This window comes from Triplophysa rosa, linkage group LG6 (assembly GCF_024868665.1).
Source record: "Triplophysa rosa linkage group LG6, Trosa_1v2, whole genome shotgun sequence".
Taxonomy (NCBI): domain Eukaryota; kingdom Metazoa; phylum Chordata; class Actinopteri; order Cypriniformes; family Nemacheilidae; genus Triplophysa; species Triplophysa rosa.
In genome coordinates, this window is record NC_079895.1 from 12,580,662 (window position 1) to 12,600,502 (window position 19,841).

Sequence of the window (19,841 nt, forward strand, 5' to 3'; positions counted from 1 at the left end):
ATTTGACAGCAGACTGCAAAACTCAATCCATAACAAAACATACAGGATAAGCACTGTATTTATGTACTCCAAAGTACCATGATGCTCTTGTGTACTACAGTAATATTAAAGTACTATTATTTAGTCAAGTGACCATACAGGACAAATGTAGAATCACTTAATTTTCATCAAAAAAAATAGTTTGAGCTAAATGTTTCAATATCGTTAATTTGTTTTGTAGACAGAACTTTACTTTTACTGTAAAATGTGAACAAAGTGTAACACAGAGTATACACCGGACGCGACCGGCACGACACAACACATGGCTTGTTCTAATGGGATTGTCGAGTCGCCGCATCCAGTGTGGACAAAATTTTAAATTATAATTGGTTCAAATGCGCTCTATTGTCTTTTGTCGAGTTGCATCATGCCGCGCGCCGCGTCTGGTGTAGAAACGGTGTAAAGAATGAATAAGTAACCACTTGCCTGCCATTGAGAGGTGCACGTTAAAAAATAAGCTATTTTAAAAATCTGCATATGAAAGTAAATGTTCTACGTGATCTAATAAGTTGTACACAACAGTCCAAAATCAAAAAATATAATATACATAGAAGTGAACAAGAGGCATCAAACATAAACCATTCACAAAATCCTGAAAATAGCAGAAAAACTCCCTCTTCCATGTTTATAATTCCCCTGCAGTCTAGACTTCACTTACCCTTGTCTACATCACTCGCCTCTAGAAACATCTCACTGCGTTCCTGCTGCGAGCATCCCACCTGCTTAATCCCCCCAAGAGACGCCGGCGAGCTTGCGCACGTGCGCCCCGTTTCATATCTGAGCACTAACAGTCATTTAGAAACAGAGAGCTGCCCTGGGAGCTACCCGTGGCAGCAACAGTATCGTTGTTTACTAAATATTGACACTTAGCAAATTAATAATTCACTCTTAATTGACTTCCGCATACAATATTTATGAAAGGCACATTTGGAACGCTGAAATGGAGCGATTGACTTTTAGAAATGACAGCAGAGACGGGAGGTCGGACAACTGGAAGGAAAACTTTTTCGTCTGCATGTGTTTGTTTGTTCGAGCAGTTCTGTGTTATCTGATGCTGCATTTTGGGAGCAACAGAGTTTCTCGGAACTGCCCATCTTTTGCCTTGAATAGAAAGGATTGATGTTTTACGCTAGTATCTTGCACGGAAAGCAATAAAGATGCTGTGTGTAATACACCGCGGGTCCCCTTGCATAGAATTTGCCATGTTGTTTCTACAGTAGGCAAACTGCGCTACAGAGCACGTTTCGTAAATACGTTATGTCCTGAGCTTTAAACTCTGAGTGGGTCAGAAAAGTGTCACTTTATTTAATAAAAAATCTTATACTGTACATTTTTGGTTCGATAACTTGTTTTCTGTATCTATCTATCAGAACTCTCTTAAGCACACACAAGCACGTTGGGTTTCCATGTTTTTACGACGTTTTATACTGTACGAAGTGTATATTCTATCCCCTAACCCTCGACCTACCACTAACCTAACCTTCGCACAAACCTTTCTACATTTTCAAATAAACATCATTTAGTTTGATTTATAAGCTGTTTTTCTCATTGTGACCAAACAAAATGGCCCCCCAAGGTAAAAAAAAACTGGTATTACTATATTTGTGAGGACATTTGGTCCCCACACCGTATGGTTTACCAGGACCACACAGAGGTCTTATTCAGTGACAGTAAGGTGAGCTGACCTGTTTTATCGAGCGTGCCAGGCCGGCGAGTCACCTTAGCCCTCTGCTCTCTCTTGCTCCATTTCTCTCTTACTCAATCCCTCGTTCCCTTCTCTCACCTTTACCACAATAGATTTCCCACAATGCATCACTTCGGAGTGCCACTTTCACCTCCTCACGTTACCGTCCATTCAAGACAGATACAAATGGATAACTTCTGAGAATGAAAAAGTCCTGGATATAGAAACGAGTGATGAATAGATGAACCGAACACCCGGGGAGGGCAAAAGAGAAGACAGTTGTTGAACAAGAGAGAAAGAGAGATGCAGAGGAAGAGGGAAAGAAAGGGAGATTCTTCTTCATCTGTCAACGGCTCCGCCATAGTTCGTCTCCTCGCCGGCTACGCGGAGACGTTCTCCATACAGACGGGTACCGCTGGGAGCACAGAGAAGCTTTTAGCAGTTAGCTCACACAGACCTGACTGACATAACAGCAAAAATGACTGGCAGATACTTTGCGCTACCATCACACACACACACTGTGAAAAGCCCTGCAGAGTGGATTAGGCCCCACAATGGCGCTCTTTATCCTCTGTGGTATGCTTCTGAGTGGAACCACGTCCATTTTCACTTCTTCAAAACAGCATCATCAATCATCGCTGCGAGCACACTCGCTCACACACGCTCGGAGGAATGTCCCACGGGGGTTTCATCTGAAGTTAATAGCTGTGTTCGTTGCACAGATATTACAGGTTAGCGCACAAGACACTAAACGCATGAGATAATGGCTGTATTGTGTCCTGCTCTATTGATGAGACCAGCTCCTTCACCATAATTTCAGATGACATGCAAAGAAGCACAAAGGATTCACAGACAGGAGGGACAAGACCCCGAATGTGCACTGTAATCAGCATCGATCGGTGGCGCTTTAGAAAAGACCGTATGTCAAGCTCGCTAGTTTCCCATCATTAGATGATCTCTAATTGAGTTTACGAAGATTTTACAACTCAGTTTTTGTAAAGTTAGATGTATTTCAGCATGCTGCATATATGTAAAATGAACAGCATAATGGGATGGCCAGATGAACGGACAGACAGACAGACAGGCAATATATTTTAATTTTAAATATAGCTGAAGTGAAACATTTGCGTTTTTTGTACGATTTGCTTTTGGGCCAGTGACGGCTAGGGTTAAAGGTGGGGATTTTTTATTGATTTTGCATAATATTTTTGTACTATTCATACGACTTTAAATGGATAATCCACCTCGTAAAATAGTTATAAAATCAAGCTGGTATGTAAAAGTTCTTCTGCATATGTTCCTTAGTAGACGCAGTGATAAAAACAACATTTCCCAGTGGAAATGTCACTTTAAAACGACAATTCCCACGCAGCACCGAAACTGTTCATTTTTAACCTAATTTTACAGGATTCATAAGATTATTTTAAGTGATGCACCAAAAAGAAAATTATTGGCCGAAACCGACACCGAAAATTCAGGATGCACTTGGCCGAAAACCGATGTCGAAAATAACTTTTTGAAATAGTTTTTATTTAATTGTATTAATTACACACACTAAAACCACAAACATTAAAGAGAACATATTTTAAAACAATACAAAATGTCATTGCAACGGTCATTGCAACACAATCAAATATAACTTCTTTTTACCAATCATCTAAACATTGTAGTTGTAGAATTATTATATGCATAACAGAAGTCAAGTTATAGTCAAACTCAGAAGCTCCTGCTAATACAAGAAGTTTATATATGGTGCACAATCACTTCAGTGATATCAGCACCTGACAGTCCACGCGATCTACATCATCACTTTACTGATAGATCGTTCCACTAATCATTCACATGTGAAGAGTCAGTTGCATTTAAAGTTTTAGCCTTTGTTATGGCACGCTTACATGGTCGTCCTTTTATAACAGCTGGAGTGAGCGCGAGCATTGAAGAGAGAGCGGGGGTGCCAGATATTTCGGCTTATTTTTTTCTTTCGGCCGCAACCGATAATGCCATTTTCGGCAGCCAAAATTTCGGTGCATCACTAATTTTTTTAGGATGTTTCCACATGCTTGAAAAAGGCAGTTTTACGGAAGCAACTTGTTAAATATAGTTAGTACGGTATGAACTAAATTAGTTTGCTTGATTGCTATTTATAACATACCCCATGCAAAACACAAGAGCAGAAACCAACCAAACAGCCTTACATACAACATGATAAAAGCTGTAAATAAAAGATAACATGCAGTAACGTTAGTACTTACATTACAAGCCAAGGTTCTGTCATTATCAAAACCACAACCAAATAATATGAAAAACCAAAGCTGTCAGAGACATTGCTGACAGATTAACAAAGCTTTATGGAATCTGCCGAAACAAGGTTAAAAGCGACGTGGTGCCAAAAGAGACTCAGTTAGCAGAAACCCCAAAACTCAAAAGTGCTACGATGTTCGATGTGATACTGTACTGGGGCTTCTTCAATGTCTTTACACAGATAAAAGATAAAATGGAAGGTTCCACAAAAACATGGTTCTCCTCGAGGATATAAGCCGAAGGAACAGATGTGTGTGATTAATGGAGTGACAGAGGCCTGTGAGAGAAAAACAGCAAACGTGTTCAACATTATCAAGCGCAGATGGGCTTATTTTACACGCATACACAGACAACGGCACACACATGCTGACACACTCTTAATGTAGATGCTTACACGCAAACACGCATGCAGTTTACTCTAATGCCATGATTCCTGTACTTTCATTCACCATTTGAATGTGAATTAACATAATATTGGTTGATTTTGGACAGCATAATGTTCATACTTGCAAATGTATTAAAGGTGGAAAAGGGTATACTGCAAAAGTGCGGGTAATACTAAATACCACTTTATACACATTTTAACATATTTATGAGGCATTCAGACACACTCTCAGAGGAAGGTATAAAATTGGATAAAAATAAGATGCTTAGTTCATTTCTTTGTGTCATTCCCCAAGTATCCCAATTTAGATGTTTACACTGTATTATGTTCAGAGGGTTCACCATAGATGCAGAGAAAAACGTGCCACAGTTTTACAGTTACTGAGTTCCAGCATGCATGCTGCAAGCACATTGACATACGGTTTTAAACGGATTTGTAAAATATAGCTTATTTGGTAAAGAAAAATAGACAGAGTATTGGGTTTGGATACCACATTTTGGACTTCACCCCTCCTGGGGGAAAAAACACGTATGACTTCACTGTTGTCCTTCTGAAACCTTGTATCTCCATATTTCGTGATTTAAATTTTTTGTCATAAATCATTATTAGTCACCCTTTAAGTTTGTCACTGTGATTTGGAAATATTTAATAAAAAGTATTAAAAAGCGCTTTTCAACTTTAACAACACAGTATTTATTCCTTTAAAAAGTACAACGTTTTTTCCATTTTCTGAAAAACAGCTCATTTACTCTAGATGTCCGAGGTTTCGTAAGGACAGCAACAATTTGCTTAGATTCCAAATTTTAATAATAAAATTAGCAAAACAGCTCCTTGAATTCTGGCACTGAACATTTATCGCACGGAGCAAAAGAGTAATAAAAAAATAAAGAGCAACAGACCATCATTCCTTAAGTTTCTGCATAAATACAAATCCAGAGTTTTAGGTTAAATTCTTAAAGACCCTCAGCGTGGGGTTGTCAGAGACCTGATGGGCATCTTTGAGCCATATGGACCTGAGAACACGCACACAGGACAACAGCAAATTGTGGCTTGATTGAAAAGTGACGGGAATCAAATCCAGTATTGGCCTCTCAACCCTTCACCTCTAAATGAGACTCAGGGGTCGAACCCAGACTCACCCTCAAACCATCAACTGTAGGTCCGGATACAATCACTCATGGCAACTGTCACCATGCCGACAGCGGGGGTCCTGTACTCCCATTGGCTGAAAGGGAGGTCTGTTTCTCATGGACTGTCCATCTGTCCATCAAAGTAGCCTGGGGCGCTCAGACACTGCGGCCTTTCTCACTTGCTAGATTACATATAGAGAAAGAAAGGAAGAGAGAGAGAGAGAAAGATAGTGTGACTATTGTTTCTGTGTAAGTTATAAAAGCAGCATGTGTTAGAAATGTAGCAAACAGAAACAGCAATGTAATTGGAGTCTTAATGGCACTTTTCTAATGTGAATGGCAGTGGCTGAATCCATAAGACAGACTGCCTGTCACACGCTCAACAGGTAGTAAGATGAAAAACAAGAGGCTTTGCATTGTAAGCAAGGTTACGTTAATTATAAATAACATGCACAGAACATCAGGGGACCAATCTTGGAGTCTATTCATTACTACCATAAGACTGCGGTTAAGTGACCTTATGGTCATAATAAATAAAATGGATGTTGTTTACAAGTAAAGCAATGAGCCACAGGAGGTGCATCTGTGCATCTCTTACACTAATGTTATCACTGTTAAGGAGTACAATCTCAATAGTGGTAAATGTAAAACAGTGGCAACAACAATACAATCAAACACAACAATCCCAAGTAAATAATCTTAATGACAATAAGAAGAAACAATTGTTTTTTTAAGTAATGTAGTTGTAAGCCTACACTGAAGGCCATTTATGGTTGCCAACTTGCATGATCACAGGTGAGTGTGTTTGTGTGTGGACTTCATATTTTAAAGCATATTCTAATGCAGTTTTAAAAAAGTTTGACACCATTTAGGCTAGTTGTAATGGTGCCACTGTTCTGCCTACCTTCTGCAGGGAATTCTGGGTAAAAAATGTGACACAAACTCCTCTACCTTTAAGAATGCTTAGACTATAAACTTAGATCAGATCTTAAATGTGATAATGAATATTATACATTTTTGAACTGTTTTTTTTTTTTAAGTATATTGTATAGATATAAATGCAGGTACAGCACAATAGTTAATCTTCAGCTTTCTATGATCTCTCTCTCTCTCTCTCTCTCTTCATTTTCAACAAATTCTCTTGTCCATAAATAAAAATAAAACATGATTATATTCTGTCACAACCATGCTTAAATAATCAAACTGCTTGTTTACTAAACGGCTGAGAAAGTTGAAAAGATGGTGAGGTGAAGTGGTTTATGTACAGTACAACAGTTTAGAAAACTAAGGTGAAGCTGGGGATTATGGTTACCATGGTTACTTTTTGCAGATGGCGTGTCAATCTAAGGAGATACAGACCATCTGTTTGCGTAAACAACCATTAGAAATGGCCAACATTCAAACACAACAGGGTTTCATGTCACTTGCTACATACACTCACACTTGTGAGTATTAGTTAACGTTTCTATTCATGGTGACATCATTGCCAATCTGCACTTACACATCAGAAAAAAGGAATGGGCTGTCTCTCATAACTTAGAACTAGATACTAATAGTAGTAATGTTTGTCAAGATATGGGCATCATACATAAGGACCAGATACAGTATGTGCACACAGTGTGTTGTGTGTCCACCCGTGCCAGAGTGTCAGATGGGCCACAGAATGTTCTGAATAAATCATGAGATGTGTGATGCTGTAAGTAGAGCATTTTATTCTGTGACAAGCAGAAACCAGCAATACTGACGTCTCACTTCATGTATATGTGTTTGATGGTCATGTTTACATCACTGCTATAATGCAGGGGTGCTACTAGTAATCCTCAGACCCTCTATATTGAGTCAGACCCATATACTGGCAGAGGAGTGGGTCCCCGAGGGTGGGTGCAGGTGCTGGCCAGAGACCAAGAATCACCCCAACCACCTGTGTTAGCAATGTTAAAGGAACACAAAAGATGCTTTTAGAAATGTTTATTCATGTACTTCATTACATTAGAGACAAATAGGGCCCCACTATTGTTGGGTCACCAGCATTCTTTTAAATATCTTCTGAAATGAGGGTGAGTAAATGATAGAAGATTTATCATTTTTGGGTGATCGACCCCTTTAACAAAATAGTTTTTTTTCTCTTTTTCTCAACATTCAAAGTACTGTACAAGCAATGTCTTTAGCAGACCTGATTTGTGGTTAGATGCATCCTCAGACGGCACACCTACGAACCGCCCATACACCCACTCGTGCATATTTTGGCTAAAAATAGCAAGAGTTAGCAAAATTACCACCTCTAATCTGATTACCTGGATTTTATACAATTTCAAAGAGTCAGAATGCACATGTTTAACAGTCCATCGGGAAACCTAATCGTGTTTACAAGACACCAGGCTGCTATATTAAGTACCTGCAATTGGATTTTAGCTTAGTGTCTAATTTCTTTACAAACATCCACAAAAACTGCTGTGCTAGTATTGCTGTACTTCCAATATATGAAAATATCGACTAGTTGCCAATGCACACTACTTTGTCCCATACTGTTTGCATGTGTCTGTGTTAACATCTAGCTCGCTTCATTTCACACTGTAAACTTTTTATCAACACTTCCATCAAAACGTTGAAAGAGAGCCATCACAAACGCATCATCCTCTATCACACGAGGGGTTGGGTAATGTTAATCCAATACATCACTGGCTTTTCCTTCCCTGCAGGTACTGTGATTGGCTGAGATTTAACACACCCTGTTCATTAGTCTCTATAGGGTGTTTGACTCAATAGACACTGCATGTCTAGCAAAACACACTCAGCCAGCATCCACCTGTAATGGCTGTACTGTTATTGTGGCCATAAATACACTACCAAAAATAGCCCCACTGAAAAATAATCTATTATGTTAAACTGTTAAAACAATACAGAACATTAAAAGAAAAAAGTACATAAGTGCCTGTATGTTAAAGCTTGTCACCAATAAATCATTTTCTTTTGTTCATGTCATTATATCCTTAGAACGTGTATGTCGGTTTGTATGATTAATGGAAAGATCTTATAATTATACTAGGATATGCGTGTGTACATTTGAGCATGGCAAAACTTGTTATGGCCACACAACACTTAAGAAAAAATAAAAAGAGACTGTTAACCAAAACACATTTTTTCTAATGTACACACACCCCCGTGTGATCTGTGATCCCGCAATACTGTTTCTGAAAACAGCGAAAACATTGGTTTAAATATAACACAATACAAAAGAAGCTCTGTGGGATTCATGTGGATGCTTCTCATCTTTTCTCGTGCAGATACAGCAGTTAAATACATGAAGCAAACATTCTGTACTAGTGCCGCTATGGTGAGGTTGAGGAAGGTCGCTGTAATTTGCAGAAGCTGTGTAATTAGCTGGCAGCAAAGCTCCATTTCGATCACATCCTCTGGGAACATGCTAATGTAGCTCGCCACTAACTGCCACAAACAGATAGGAGAGCATGATTAAACTCTCCAAGCACCTCACCTTATTCACTGGAGATATTTCTGAACCACGACCCGCAGTTAGAATAAAGTTAAAACAGAGGGAGGGAGATAAGACGATAGAGAAATCAGAAAGGATAACAGAGTGAAATGTGAATGGAAACCTAGGATTGTTGGAATACACTGTTGAAATCATTCATTAAGATGAACAACAGAATCAAATGCAAATAACAAAAATATTATTTTTTGTAGGTTTAACATTTACTTATTTAAATGTAGAGTTCAACTTAAAGCTGCAATGCATAACTTTAGTCTCTCTATTACACTCATTGTTTGAAGAGCCCAGTCTCATGAATTGCATATAAATAACACGCGGGTTGCATTATCGTGAAATACGTACGCCAAAAGTTCGATTTGCGTGCATAAATACGCCTATTTTTGCGTGCATATAATACGCCAATTTAGCGCGCGTGCATATCAACCGGCAATTTGTCTTATTAACCTGTCCCCTAACCCAAACCCTAAACATACTGTTAGCGTGCGTGCATATTATAACCTCTACCCTAACCCAAACACTAAACCTAACAGTATTATTTTAATTATTTCAGTGTTTCCTCTTCATGTACGTTTCAAAATGGCTGCTCTCCAGCGAGGTGCACGCAAACATTGGCGTAACAAAATCGAACTTTGGCGTACGTATTTCACGATAATGCAACAGCGTGTTATTTATACTAAATTCATGAGACCGGGTTGGTTTGAAGCATCAAGCTGAAGGTTACTTTACATACTTATCATTACATAGGTTGAAATCAAATGACGTCAAACTACCATTTCCTGTGCACAATTGTATTTGACAGATCAAATTATAAATGCTTATTATAAGCTTACCATTGCATATCAGGGAGCGGTAAGGAGAAAGTTTGAGAACTAGTTGTTTTATGTACTTTCAAGGTTATTTTTGTTTACTAAAATTAAAACTTTCTCATAAAACTGCTCATTAAAATCAAATGAAATATTGGCCTTGAGATCACTGGAAAAACTGAACGAACTTTTTAAATGTTGCCTCAGAAATAAACTAAAATAAGTTTAAGGCACAAAAATGATAATAATAAACAAAACTTAAATTAAAACTTAAGTAAAAATACATTTATATAGCAACATAAAAAACAAATAAATAAAATGACAAAAACATAACAAAATTGCAAAAGATTTTACTAATATTAACATTAAAAACTAAAAACGTAAAAATAAAAGCTAATTTAAAAATAAAACTTAAAAACAAAACTACAGACAGTTTCAGCAGCAACAACATAAAAAACGTTATTTGGCCCAAACTTAACTTCAGATAGACAATAACTGTCAAGTAATTCTAATGTAATTTAAAATAATTTATATACAGTGAAATATAAATTAATATAAATTCCATTTAAAAAAAATGGTTACATTTTAATCAAACACAGACAGGATACTCCACCCAAAAATGAAAATAAAAGATACTTAGACAAATGTTAGAAACATTTTCATGCATTTCTGGGAGATTGTTGACTACCATAGTAGGAACAATGATTGTATCTTATTTTTGCATCCGATTACAGCCTATAATAACTCTGCTTTTGCTCAATACCGGATTTTTATTTATTTTTATTTTCTTCAATCAGGCAAATCTTTAACTGCCATTAACACTGAGATGACAAAACGGAGCACCAGCGTGCAATGCATGAGTTGTCATTATAACTAGATGCATTGCATTTTGATTTGCTGAAAGACGTTCTAGAATAAAAGTATTGCAAATCAAGCAGATTTATTTTTTCTTTTGGGGGGTCCATCACTAAGCGGTCCATTAAGATGATCTGTGAACCACGTTTTTAGAGGTTATGCTTCACTCTCTCACCGGCAGAGGTCAAAGTTCAAATCAGTTGGCTTGAGAGGTAGATAGAGGTCATAGAGCACGCCGCAAGTCATTTAACCAAACACAACCACATGATTTAACAAGCAAAAGAGCAGTGTCACCTCAATGAGAACGTATCGTTGAAACTCTGTTTTGGCTCCTTTCACACATAACCACAGTGAATACTTGTGCAGATCCAGGCTTCACAAACAAAAAAAAAGTGTCTACAAACGCCAAGGAGGTACCTTAATAAATAAATATAGCAATTATTCAGTACCATGGTATATTTATTTTACTAGGGTATATGTAAAGGTTCAAATTGTGTGCTGTGGTCACTCATTTTTTATGAGATCTGACCATCCGGGTGGGCAACAGCTGCCAATCACCCCCTTTCTCCGGCTACAGCCCATGAAGAGCAGCTGAGAAAAAAAACGTGAGAGCGAGTGAGATGAGATGGCAATCTTAATCTCTTCATCTCATCGCGATATGGAGCAACCTTGTCCTACAAATAGTTTTGATGATAGGGGCTTTCCGTAATAACCTGAAATACAGGGCCTCTCATATCAGCTGGTGTTGAAAAGCTATCGCAAGGGTTACCATCAGAGATTTAGCTAACGTTCCTAGCGCCTGTGCTAATATAATTACAGCTAGTCCAGACAGGGCACACGGGTCAGCCCGCTAACCCAAGGAATGGCTCTGATCCTGAGCTAAGTGGGGTCCTCTCCCCCTCTTTGGGTTCCCATGTAGGCCGTCACATCTCAATTTAAGCCTGAGTATTAATGACCTTCGCACTGAAAAGTGTAATGAGAGATATTACGTGCTTTAGGAACGTGAAATAATAACTAGCCGGGGGACTCCGTGCCAGACTGACCTCTGAACCTTTGGGATTATTCCCGCGAGTGTTCGGGGCAGCATGGGGAGATGAAAAACATGTCTCAGTGTCTGTGTGGCATGGGCCAACGGGTACTAAGCAGGAAAAGGAGGATTTAAAAAATTGTAAGAAACATTTGTAATCTTGAAAAAGCAATAAACACATTAGTTATATTTGTCTAGAAGTCGCACAAAAGCAACACATTTCCTTGACGACATGCCTCGGAAGCAGTACATTTGAAACTAAGAACACACATTTGCACTTAAACTTAAACTAAACCAACCTACTTAACACATTCCCAAAGGTCTTGAGATTTCTCTTGATTTCATATCGCTGCTATCTGACACAGAGTGAGCAATGACTTCGGTAAAGGGTTTATTTACATACCCCGTGTTTAAAATGGTGTCTAACAAAGTTGATTGATTGCTGGCTGATTTTGTATGACAGTGTTTGGGCTGCATTACCTAATAAAAATATGTCAATTACAGCATAATACAGTATTTAAGTCTACTTCTGGCACATTAAACATAGTAGCTAATTCCAGTCATGTCCATTGTGCTCATGCATGCAGATGCACATCAGACACCTTTTCAGTACTAAACCAAATCTAATAGACAAAAAGATACCATACTAAAGTTTTAATTGGTCTGATCAAAGCATGTTTTAGATTTCACTGAAATAGATTTGTTTGTTTGCAGCGACACATGAAAATCAATGCTCGAGTAACATTACCTATCATTTAAAAAGCTTCATAACCAAAGAAAATAAGGGGAAAACATAGATGGCCATTTTGTAAGTAAGGAATCATTGACGGCGGGCCGTTGAATTCTTAGAAAATAATGCCTATGCAGTTATCAGAGAGCGAGCAAGCGTGGTAAGACGGACAGCACAGCTCATATTTTTACGCGTTTGCTTAATTTAGACAGAAAAGCCAAGTATCAATATTTGTTGTTGCCGTGTATTCAACAGCCTGGTCATATGAGAAAAGCATTTGGAGAAAAAACATGACACAGAGTTTTCTGTGCCAGCTGCGACACAGTGCCATAGAAAGCTTGCTGTTGTGTATTTAAAGGCCGTTTATCTCTTCCACAGAATTATTTTTGACTTAAAGCCAATCATTAAACAAATAAAGCTGTTGTTTTTTGTTATTTTTGTGTTTCTAAGTATTATCTTTCACACGCTGATTGTGTCATGTTACCTTTGATATGCGCTTTCGTTTTTCGTCTTCTCAGACAATGGAAATTACCTGTCATATTGTTTGTTGTTAGATCTTTATTCAGTGGTGGACAGTAGGCTACAGTATAACCTTCATTTAAACTTGGTGCAGTGTTATCAAACTGTAATTCGGTCAACAGATCTGGAACTACTTCATAGGTGTGCGTTTGACTGAAAAATAATGCTCACCCGTAGAACGTTCGTCAGCCAACACGCATCATGTATAAAATGTGCAGCCGTGGAAAAAGTTAAGACATTTACATATATGCATTTGGCAGACGCTTTTATCCAAAGCGACTTGCATTATACTACACATTTGTTTCTAAGTATGTGCAATCCCTGGGATCGTACACATGACCTTGGCGTTGCTAATGCCATGCTCTATGCACTGAGCTACAGGAAAGAGAACATTTTAAAATTATTTTCAGTTTTTCTGAATTTACTATGTATAGGTACTGTTTGTGTTTAGGTAAAATTGTCATTTTTGTTTCATTATGTGACTTACTAACAATAATTCACCCAAATTTCAAATAAAAATTGTTTCTATTTGCATTAATTTGCAGAAAATGAAAACTGGAGAAACAGGTTAAAATAAGACCTGGAATACTGCAAAGAAAACAAGTTCATATTCACTTTTAAGCAATACAACAGTAAATGCTGATTAAATGAAAATTTTGGAATGGTCTCTTATTTTTTCCACGGCTTTATACTATTATATTTTTCACAATTTAGTTAGTTAATTTAGTATAAAGTTAAAATAGTGCGTTTGTATTGATAAATAGAAAATGCTTTAAATGTTGTTAATAGGTTTAATCTTCTTAAAAAGTGTTAACGTTAAACTGTTCATTGTAAAAAAAACTTTAATGTCTTAAAAGTTTAAGTACAAAGTCATTTCAACTTGCTATTTTAAGTTGTGTACAGAGATAAGTTGATATAAGTTAAAATTGAGATGATAGCTTAAGTTGAAACTTATTTAGATGTGTTCAAGTAATGTAAAAAAGCTAAAATGCTTTGTAAAGCTAAGTTGATTGTACTTGAAAATTTAAGCCAGCAAACAATTAGGTACAGTGTTATCGGTTACTATTTTAAATAAATAGTTAAAACCAAGACATGAATTTGGCCCTGAGCAGGTAAATAAACAAGGTGATGAGAGATATTTGTTCCAACACTTTTACAAAAGTAGACCCATACATTACAGTAGCAGTGATTTAGCCAGTAATGAATAATATCACACACACTTAACACAACACAGTCTGGCACCGAGACATGGAGCCACACCCTGAGGGTAAAAAACAGACAATAACTGCAGGGCCAGCACTGTTCTAAAGGCACATGGGGTATTTTAGGAGGTCCATACCTCTCCTAATGTCACAAAGGGTTGACATGAAAGGCCTGGCCTGATTATAGCCTGCAGAAAAATCAATCCTTGATCAAATGAGAGTAGAAAGAAAGAAAGAAAGAAAGAAAGAAAGAAAGAAAGAAAGAAAGAAAGAAAGAAAGAAAGAAAGAAAGAAAGAAAGAAAGAAAGAAAGAAAGACATGTATTTTCACTGTCTTTCATGTATTTTATAAATATGGTATGAAGTTGAAAACCACATAATTATTGATCTGAAATATACTACGAGAATTAAATCTTAGATGTGTTGAGGTAAACATTTTCTTTAAAGGCTACATTGCGCACTCACACACACAAAAACACTGTGGGAAAACTTGACTAGCAATGTGTGTTCCCATAAATGCATAAGCACGTAAACGCAGGAGAAAGAGTCGTGCTAGGAATTGGATCTGACCTTTCAATCACCTCTGTATTCATCTCCGCATTTCTCTCTCACAGTCAGACACACGTTTTACTCTTGTACTTAAACTCTTCCCACCCAGCAATTACGATCAATCTTTTTCCTTCTCCTATAGCGGGGTGTGTGCCTGCATTCAGGTTTGTTTGTATGCAAGGCTCTCTGATCGATTGGCTGTTTACCAGCTACTGGGAGGCAAATCCTCCAAAAGCAATGAACACCGGAGCCACGCTGAGACTTAGGATGAGGGGTCAGTTGGCAGTTCGTCTCGCAGCCAGACCTTTGTCTATCGGCATAAAGTCTGGTTCAATTTGCAGATTATTCTGACTGAAAACCGCCCACTTAGAGAGGAAAGGTCTGTCTGATCGATATGTAAAGTGACCAACCACAGTTTGTTTCGGTTTTTGTGCCATTTAATGGTGGGCTTAGCTAAAACTTGACGGCATAAGCTGAACAAAATACATATTAAACAATTGCACTGCAGTGTTGGCTCCTGATGGGCTGTCCAGAAAACACAGAGATTCGTTAAACTAAGAAATTAGAATTTAAATTCCGGTTCATCCAAAACTAATAAACAGATTATTTGACAAACATCACTCAAAAATGAGGACAAAACAGTATTGCTTATGGACATCTAGAAAAGACATTAAAGAGACAGTTCATCCAAAAACACAAATTCTGTCATCATTTGTTGACTCTCGTGTTGTTCAAAACTTGTATATGACTCTTTCTTCTGTAGAACACAAAAGAAGATTTTCTGAGAAATGTCTATTCTAATAAAGGTGGTAACCAAACACTATTGGCCACAATTGACTCCGATGGTATGGACACAAAACTACTGAGACATTTCTCAAAATATCTCCTGTGTCCTGCAGATGAAGTAAGTCATATGTTAAAAGTTTGGAATGATACAGGGTTGAGAAAATGAAGAAATAATTCTGGACGTTGGATCACTTTAAGTGCGCCACACAAAACTCTAAATAAAAAGTGATAGTTCACCCCAAAATTTAAATTTTGTCATTATTTACTCACCCTCTCGTCATTTCAAAACTGTATGACTTTCTTTTTTCCGCAAAACACAAAAGATATTTGGAAGAATGTTGTCTAAAAGGCAGTGCGTAACTGGTCGCTGCAGAAAGGAAACACAAGCACGCGCAGACCCAGTTCCAAACTGAATATATCTCCCTCCGAAGCGCCCTTCGGGAAGGGGACACCACACTAAACGTCACTTAGTCCAAATAAAGAGAAAATCATGTTGTTTTTATTACTCCTTTTGCCAAGTGAATTTTAAACAGACAATTGCGTTTTTCCCTTCACAGCTTACACATCAAAAGCTTTTTCCGAAGAGAGTACAGGGCGTAGGGACTTCGGAATGGAACACAGGGAATGATTTCTGAGCGCATGCGGTTAATTGACCAAAGTTATGGTACAGTCCATATCAGGTTTGATCATTGATCGTAAATATATCACAATACTATTTAATTGTGATTTTTGACAGCGGTTTTAGAAATATCTGCCTTCCACAATTCAAGGAGAAAGGACTGTTGTCTTACTATGATGTAAATAACTGCCCAGAGGCATTGCAAACATGGCCGCCGAGTGGCAGGACTTCCGTATTCTGACTTTGATATTATACAGGTAAGACCTCCTTATCATTCCAACATCTTTATTCAAACGCTGGCCAAATAAATCAAATGAAAACTACTGTGTGCTGTTAAAAAAATAAAGGCTTATCCTTATCATTTCTTTACACTTGCTTAAGTATTCTATTATTTTAAGTAAATATATCGTGGAACGGTGTCAATTTAAGATCCTTTTGCAATACAAAGCCTACTGAACACATTTCTACAAAGACCAGCTTTAAAATTGAATGTGTTGAACAAACACACATGGGTTGGAAGGCGGTGTCTGTCATTTTGTTTAAACTTCCTTCCTCATGCTGTAAGCTACTAAAGGTCTTGCAGTGGCCACACAGTTTTCATCAGTCTATTGGCCAATCGGTGGACTACAGGAAATGAACAACCTCCCAATGACTAGCAGTATAATTACAAGCAACACAGTTGATGTAGGTGGGACTGGTGGGTTAAATACCAGAATCCGTATTTGACAGGAAATGAAAGAGTTGGCACACTTAACCCTGTGGGGAAGCAAATCACGACACCACAAAATTATTATAATAATCTCCATTTTTATTTTGATGGCTCTGAAGATATAAAGAAGGGTTATGAAGCAATTTAGGTCTAATCTTGGTTGGAAATATGGACCAAATACAGTAAAAATATAAAATGACTGTAAAGTGTACAAGTTTTAGGCTTTAAAACTGCAGGGAAACATACAGTACGTGAGGCGTCAATGCTTGCTGCGAGACATCGTCCCATGGCTTGTTTGGCAATCCTATTTCATTTCATTTCATTTCTATCAGGGTTCAATCCCGATTGCATGCAAGAGGTTGAAAGGAGAGAGAAAAGTCACTATCAGAGAAAATGACAGGAGATAAAAAGGGCAGGGACAGTGAAGATTACCCATGATTACCCGGGTGAACGCTACCGTGGGAGAGAAGGAAGCTGGGTCATAAAGAGTAAAGGAAAATTTCCTGACGGAAATGTGGGCATGCAACTAAAAGCCTCTCTAAGTGATAAAAGGAAAAACTACTTCCGTTTTCTCTTGATCTTTATAAATAACTGAATGATTTCTTGTTTCTTATCGGGTCGTTGTTACGTTGCACCAGACAAATGAGCATCACCGAGACCTCATATCCGATTCTCATAATTACATTTTGTGTTTATGACTTTTTTCCCCTTGTTTCGTAAAAACGGTGACAAGATTTCCTACAGGAAATAACAAGCGTTATTACCTGCCATCATCCCCCACGCACATAATTACACCAGCATCCTTTAGATGTCTGTATTTATACTCATCATGAGTTTACCGGGAAACATTTTCCCTCCTCAAAACAACTTTCCAAGTCTCATGTCGTGAAACGTCATTCAAGGTCACAGATTTCAACCCGACTCGAGATCAGTCTCAGCTACGCCTTTTTAATGCAAATCTGCCAAAGAAAATAAATACAGCTGGTTCTGCGTCAGCAACCTGCCATAACACAATAAGAGGAAAGGGACCGTAAGTTTGTCTTCGGACGGCTCCCGAAACACGTTCATGCGCACAAAGCAGACGTTCTCTGCGATGAAATTGGTTTGGATGGTGCGGGATGGACTAGACTGTACTCTCTGCCCATCGTCTACTTCAAAAACGGTAAAAAAATAAGAAAAGAAAGCGATATTGGCCAGTCACAGCAGAGTGCCAGCAGATAACACAAAGCCATCTCAAGACTCAATCTCTCTCCTTTATTTGTGCTTGTTTACTGTCGGCCAGAAACTCTGGCTGATAGTTTCAGAGCGACCTGCTTTCAGGGGATGAGGTCGAAAAGCTGATGTTTTTCCTTTCTGCCATGGATTTTGATGGAATGCAACTCTCAAGCCTGGGTAGGTGCAGCCTAAGTGAACATTTCGCGCTTACATTTTGTTTATTGGCTTTAAAGGTCCAATGTGTAATTTTGGGGGGATCTATTGACTGAAATATTGACTGTTTTCAAAGGTGTATAAAGACCTTACATAATAAAGCGTTATGTTTTTATTACCTTAGAATAAGCTTTTTCTGTCTACATACACCACGAGTCCCCTTACATGGAATTCGGCATGTGGTTTCTACAGTAGCCCTAAACTACTCTACAGAGCGCATTTCATAAATACATTATCCCCTTTGACAAAAAAGCAAAAACGTGACGACTGTGGCGAGGGGAGCGTGGTTCAGCGAGGTTTGCAGCGGGAGACAAAGGCGGGAAACGGACGGGACGTAAGTAGGTCACGTGCATATGATCACCTGTGTCTCATTCCAGTGATTGATGAGGAGAAGGTAAAAGCCACCTGGAGGCGACGGAATGGTGAGAGAGAGCTGAGTGTTTTTCTGAGTTATTGTTGAATGTTAGCGCAGTGGCGCACAGTTTATTTTTCATTATTAAATTCTTACCGAGTCTCAGCCACGCTGACCCTGTCTCCTTCCTTCATCATCATTTGAACCTTGTTACAATGACATCTTAGTCCTGTGTCACCCACCGTGGTGCTTCGAATGGGGGGTGGAGTGAGCCATTGGTTGCAATTCGCAACCTCACCCCTAGATGCCGCTAAGTTTCCTACACTGGACCTTTAAGCAGCAGTAACATAAGACATCGAATGTTTATCATTATGGAATGTGACATAACAATATTTGATGTGACACAATATTAATAAACAATTTTGGGCCAAATCATGTAGTTCTATTCTACGCTTTTAATAATGCACTCTCATACAGGCTCAAAACATATAACAGATCAAACACACTCATTCCTCAATCTCATTTCTCTTTCAATCTCCTATTGAACCAAACCAGATTCCAAAGCATTAATGTGTGTTAAGAGGATTCAGTTGATTCCTCAGGCTGTGCCTGTGTGCTGTTTACAGATTTGACAGACAGAGTCAATTTCAGCAGGCTTAGACCACACTGACCCGACCGTGACTGACGCCACACCGTGGCCTGTGGCAACACACAAGAGTTATGGGATGTCCGAGTGGATTATCCTGAGAGAAGGGGGAGCAACTGTTTCTGTTCAAAATACATGAATAACACACTGACTAATACACTTTTGCAATCTAACACAGAAGTTTTACAAAACTCTAAAAGCCCTTATTGCTCAAGGAGGCAACACATGATATTAAGAACCAAAAGTATGTAAACTTTTCACCTTTTGCAATTTGTAAGGTTTGAATTTGTGAAAATTATTATTTTGTCTTGTTAAGTAGTCTTGCATATCTGTTACACTGCTTCTTCAGGGTAGGATATAAAAATGCATTTCTGTATATCCTGCTTTATTTATATATATATATAAAACTGAATTAAACACAACTTGTATGATCTCGTTTTCAAGATGGTCTCTCTTATTTAGAAATCTTACTTAAAACCATACAACCTTCCCAAAGGGACTGTAAAGCTATGAGAAAAAATGGGGTATGGAATCTCACAAGCTTAACCATATTTCACTTTGGCCGGTTGA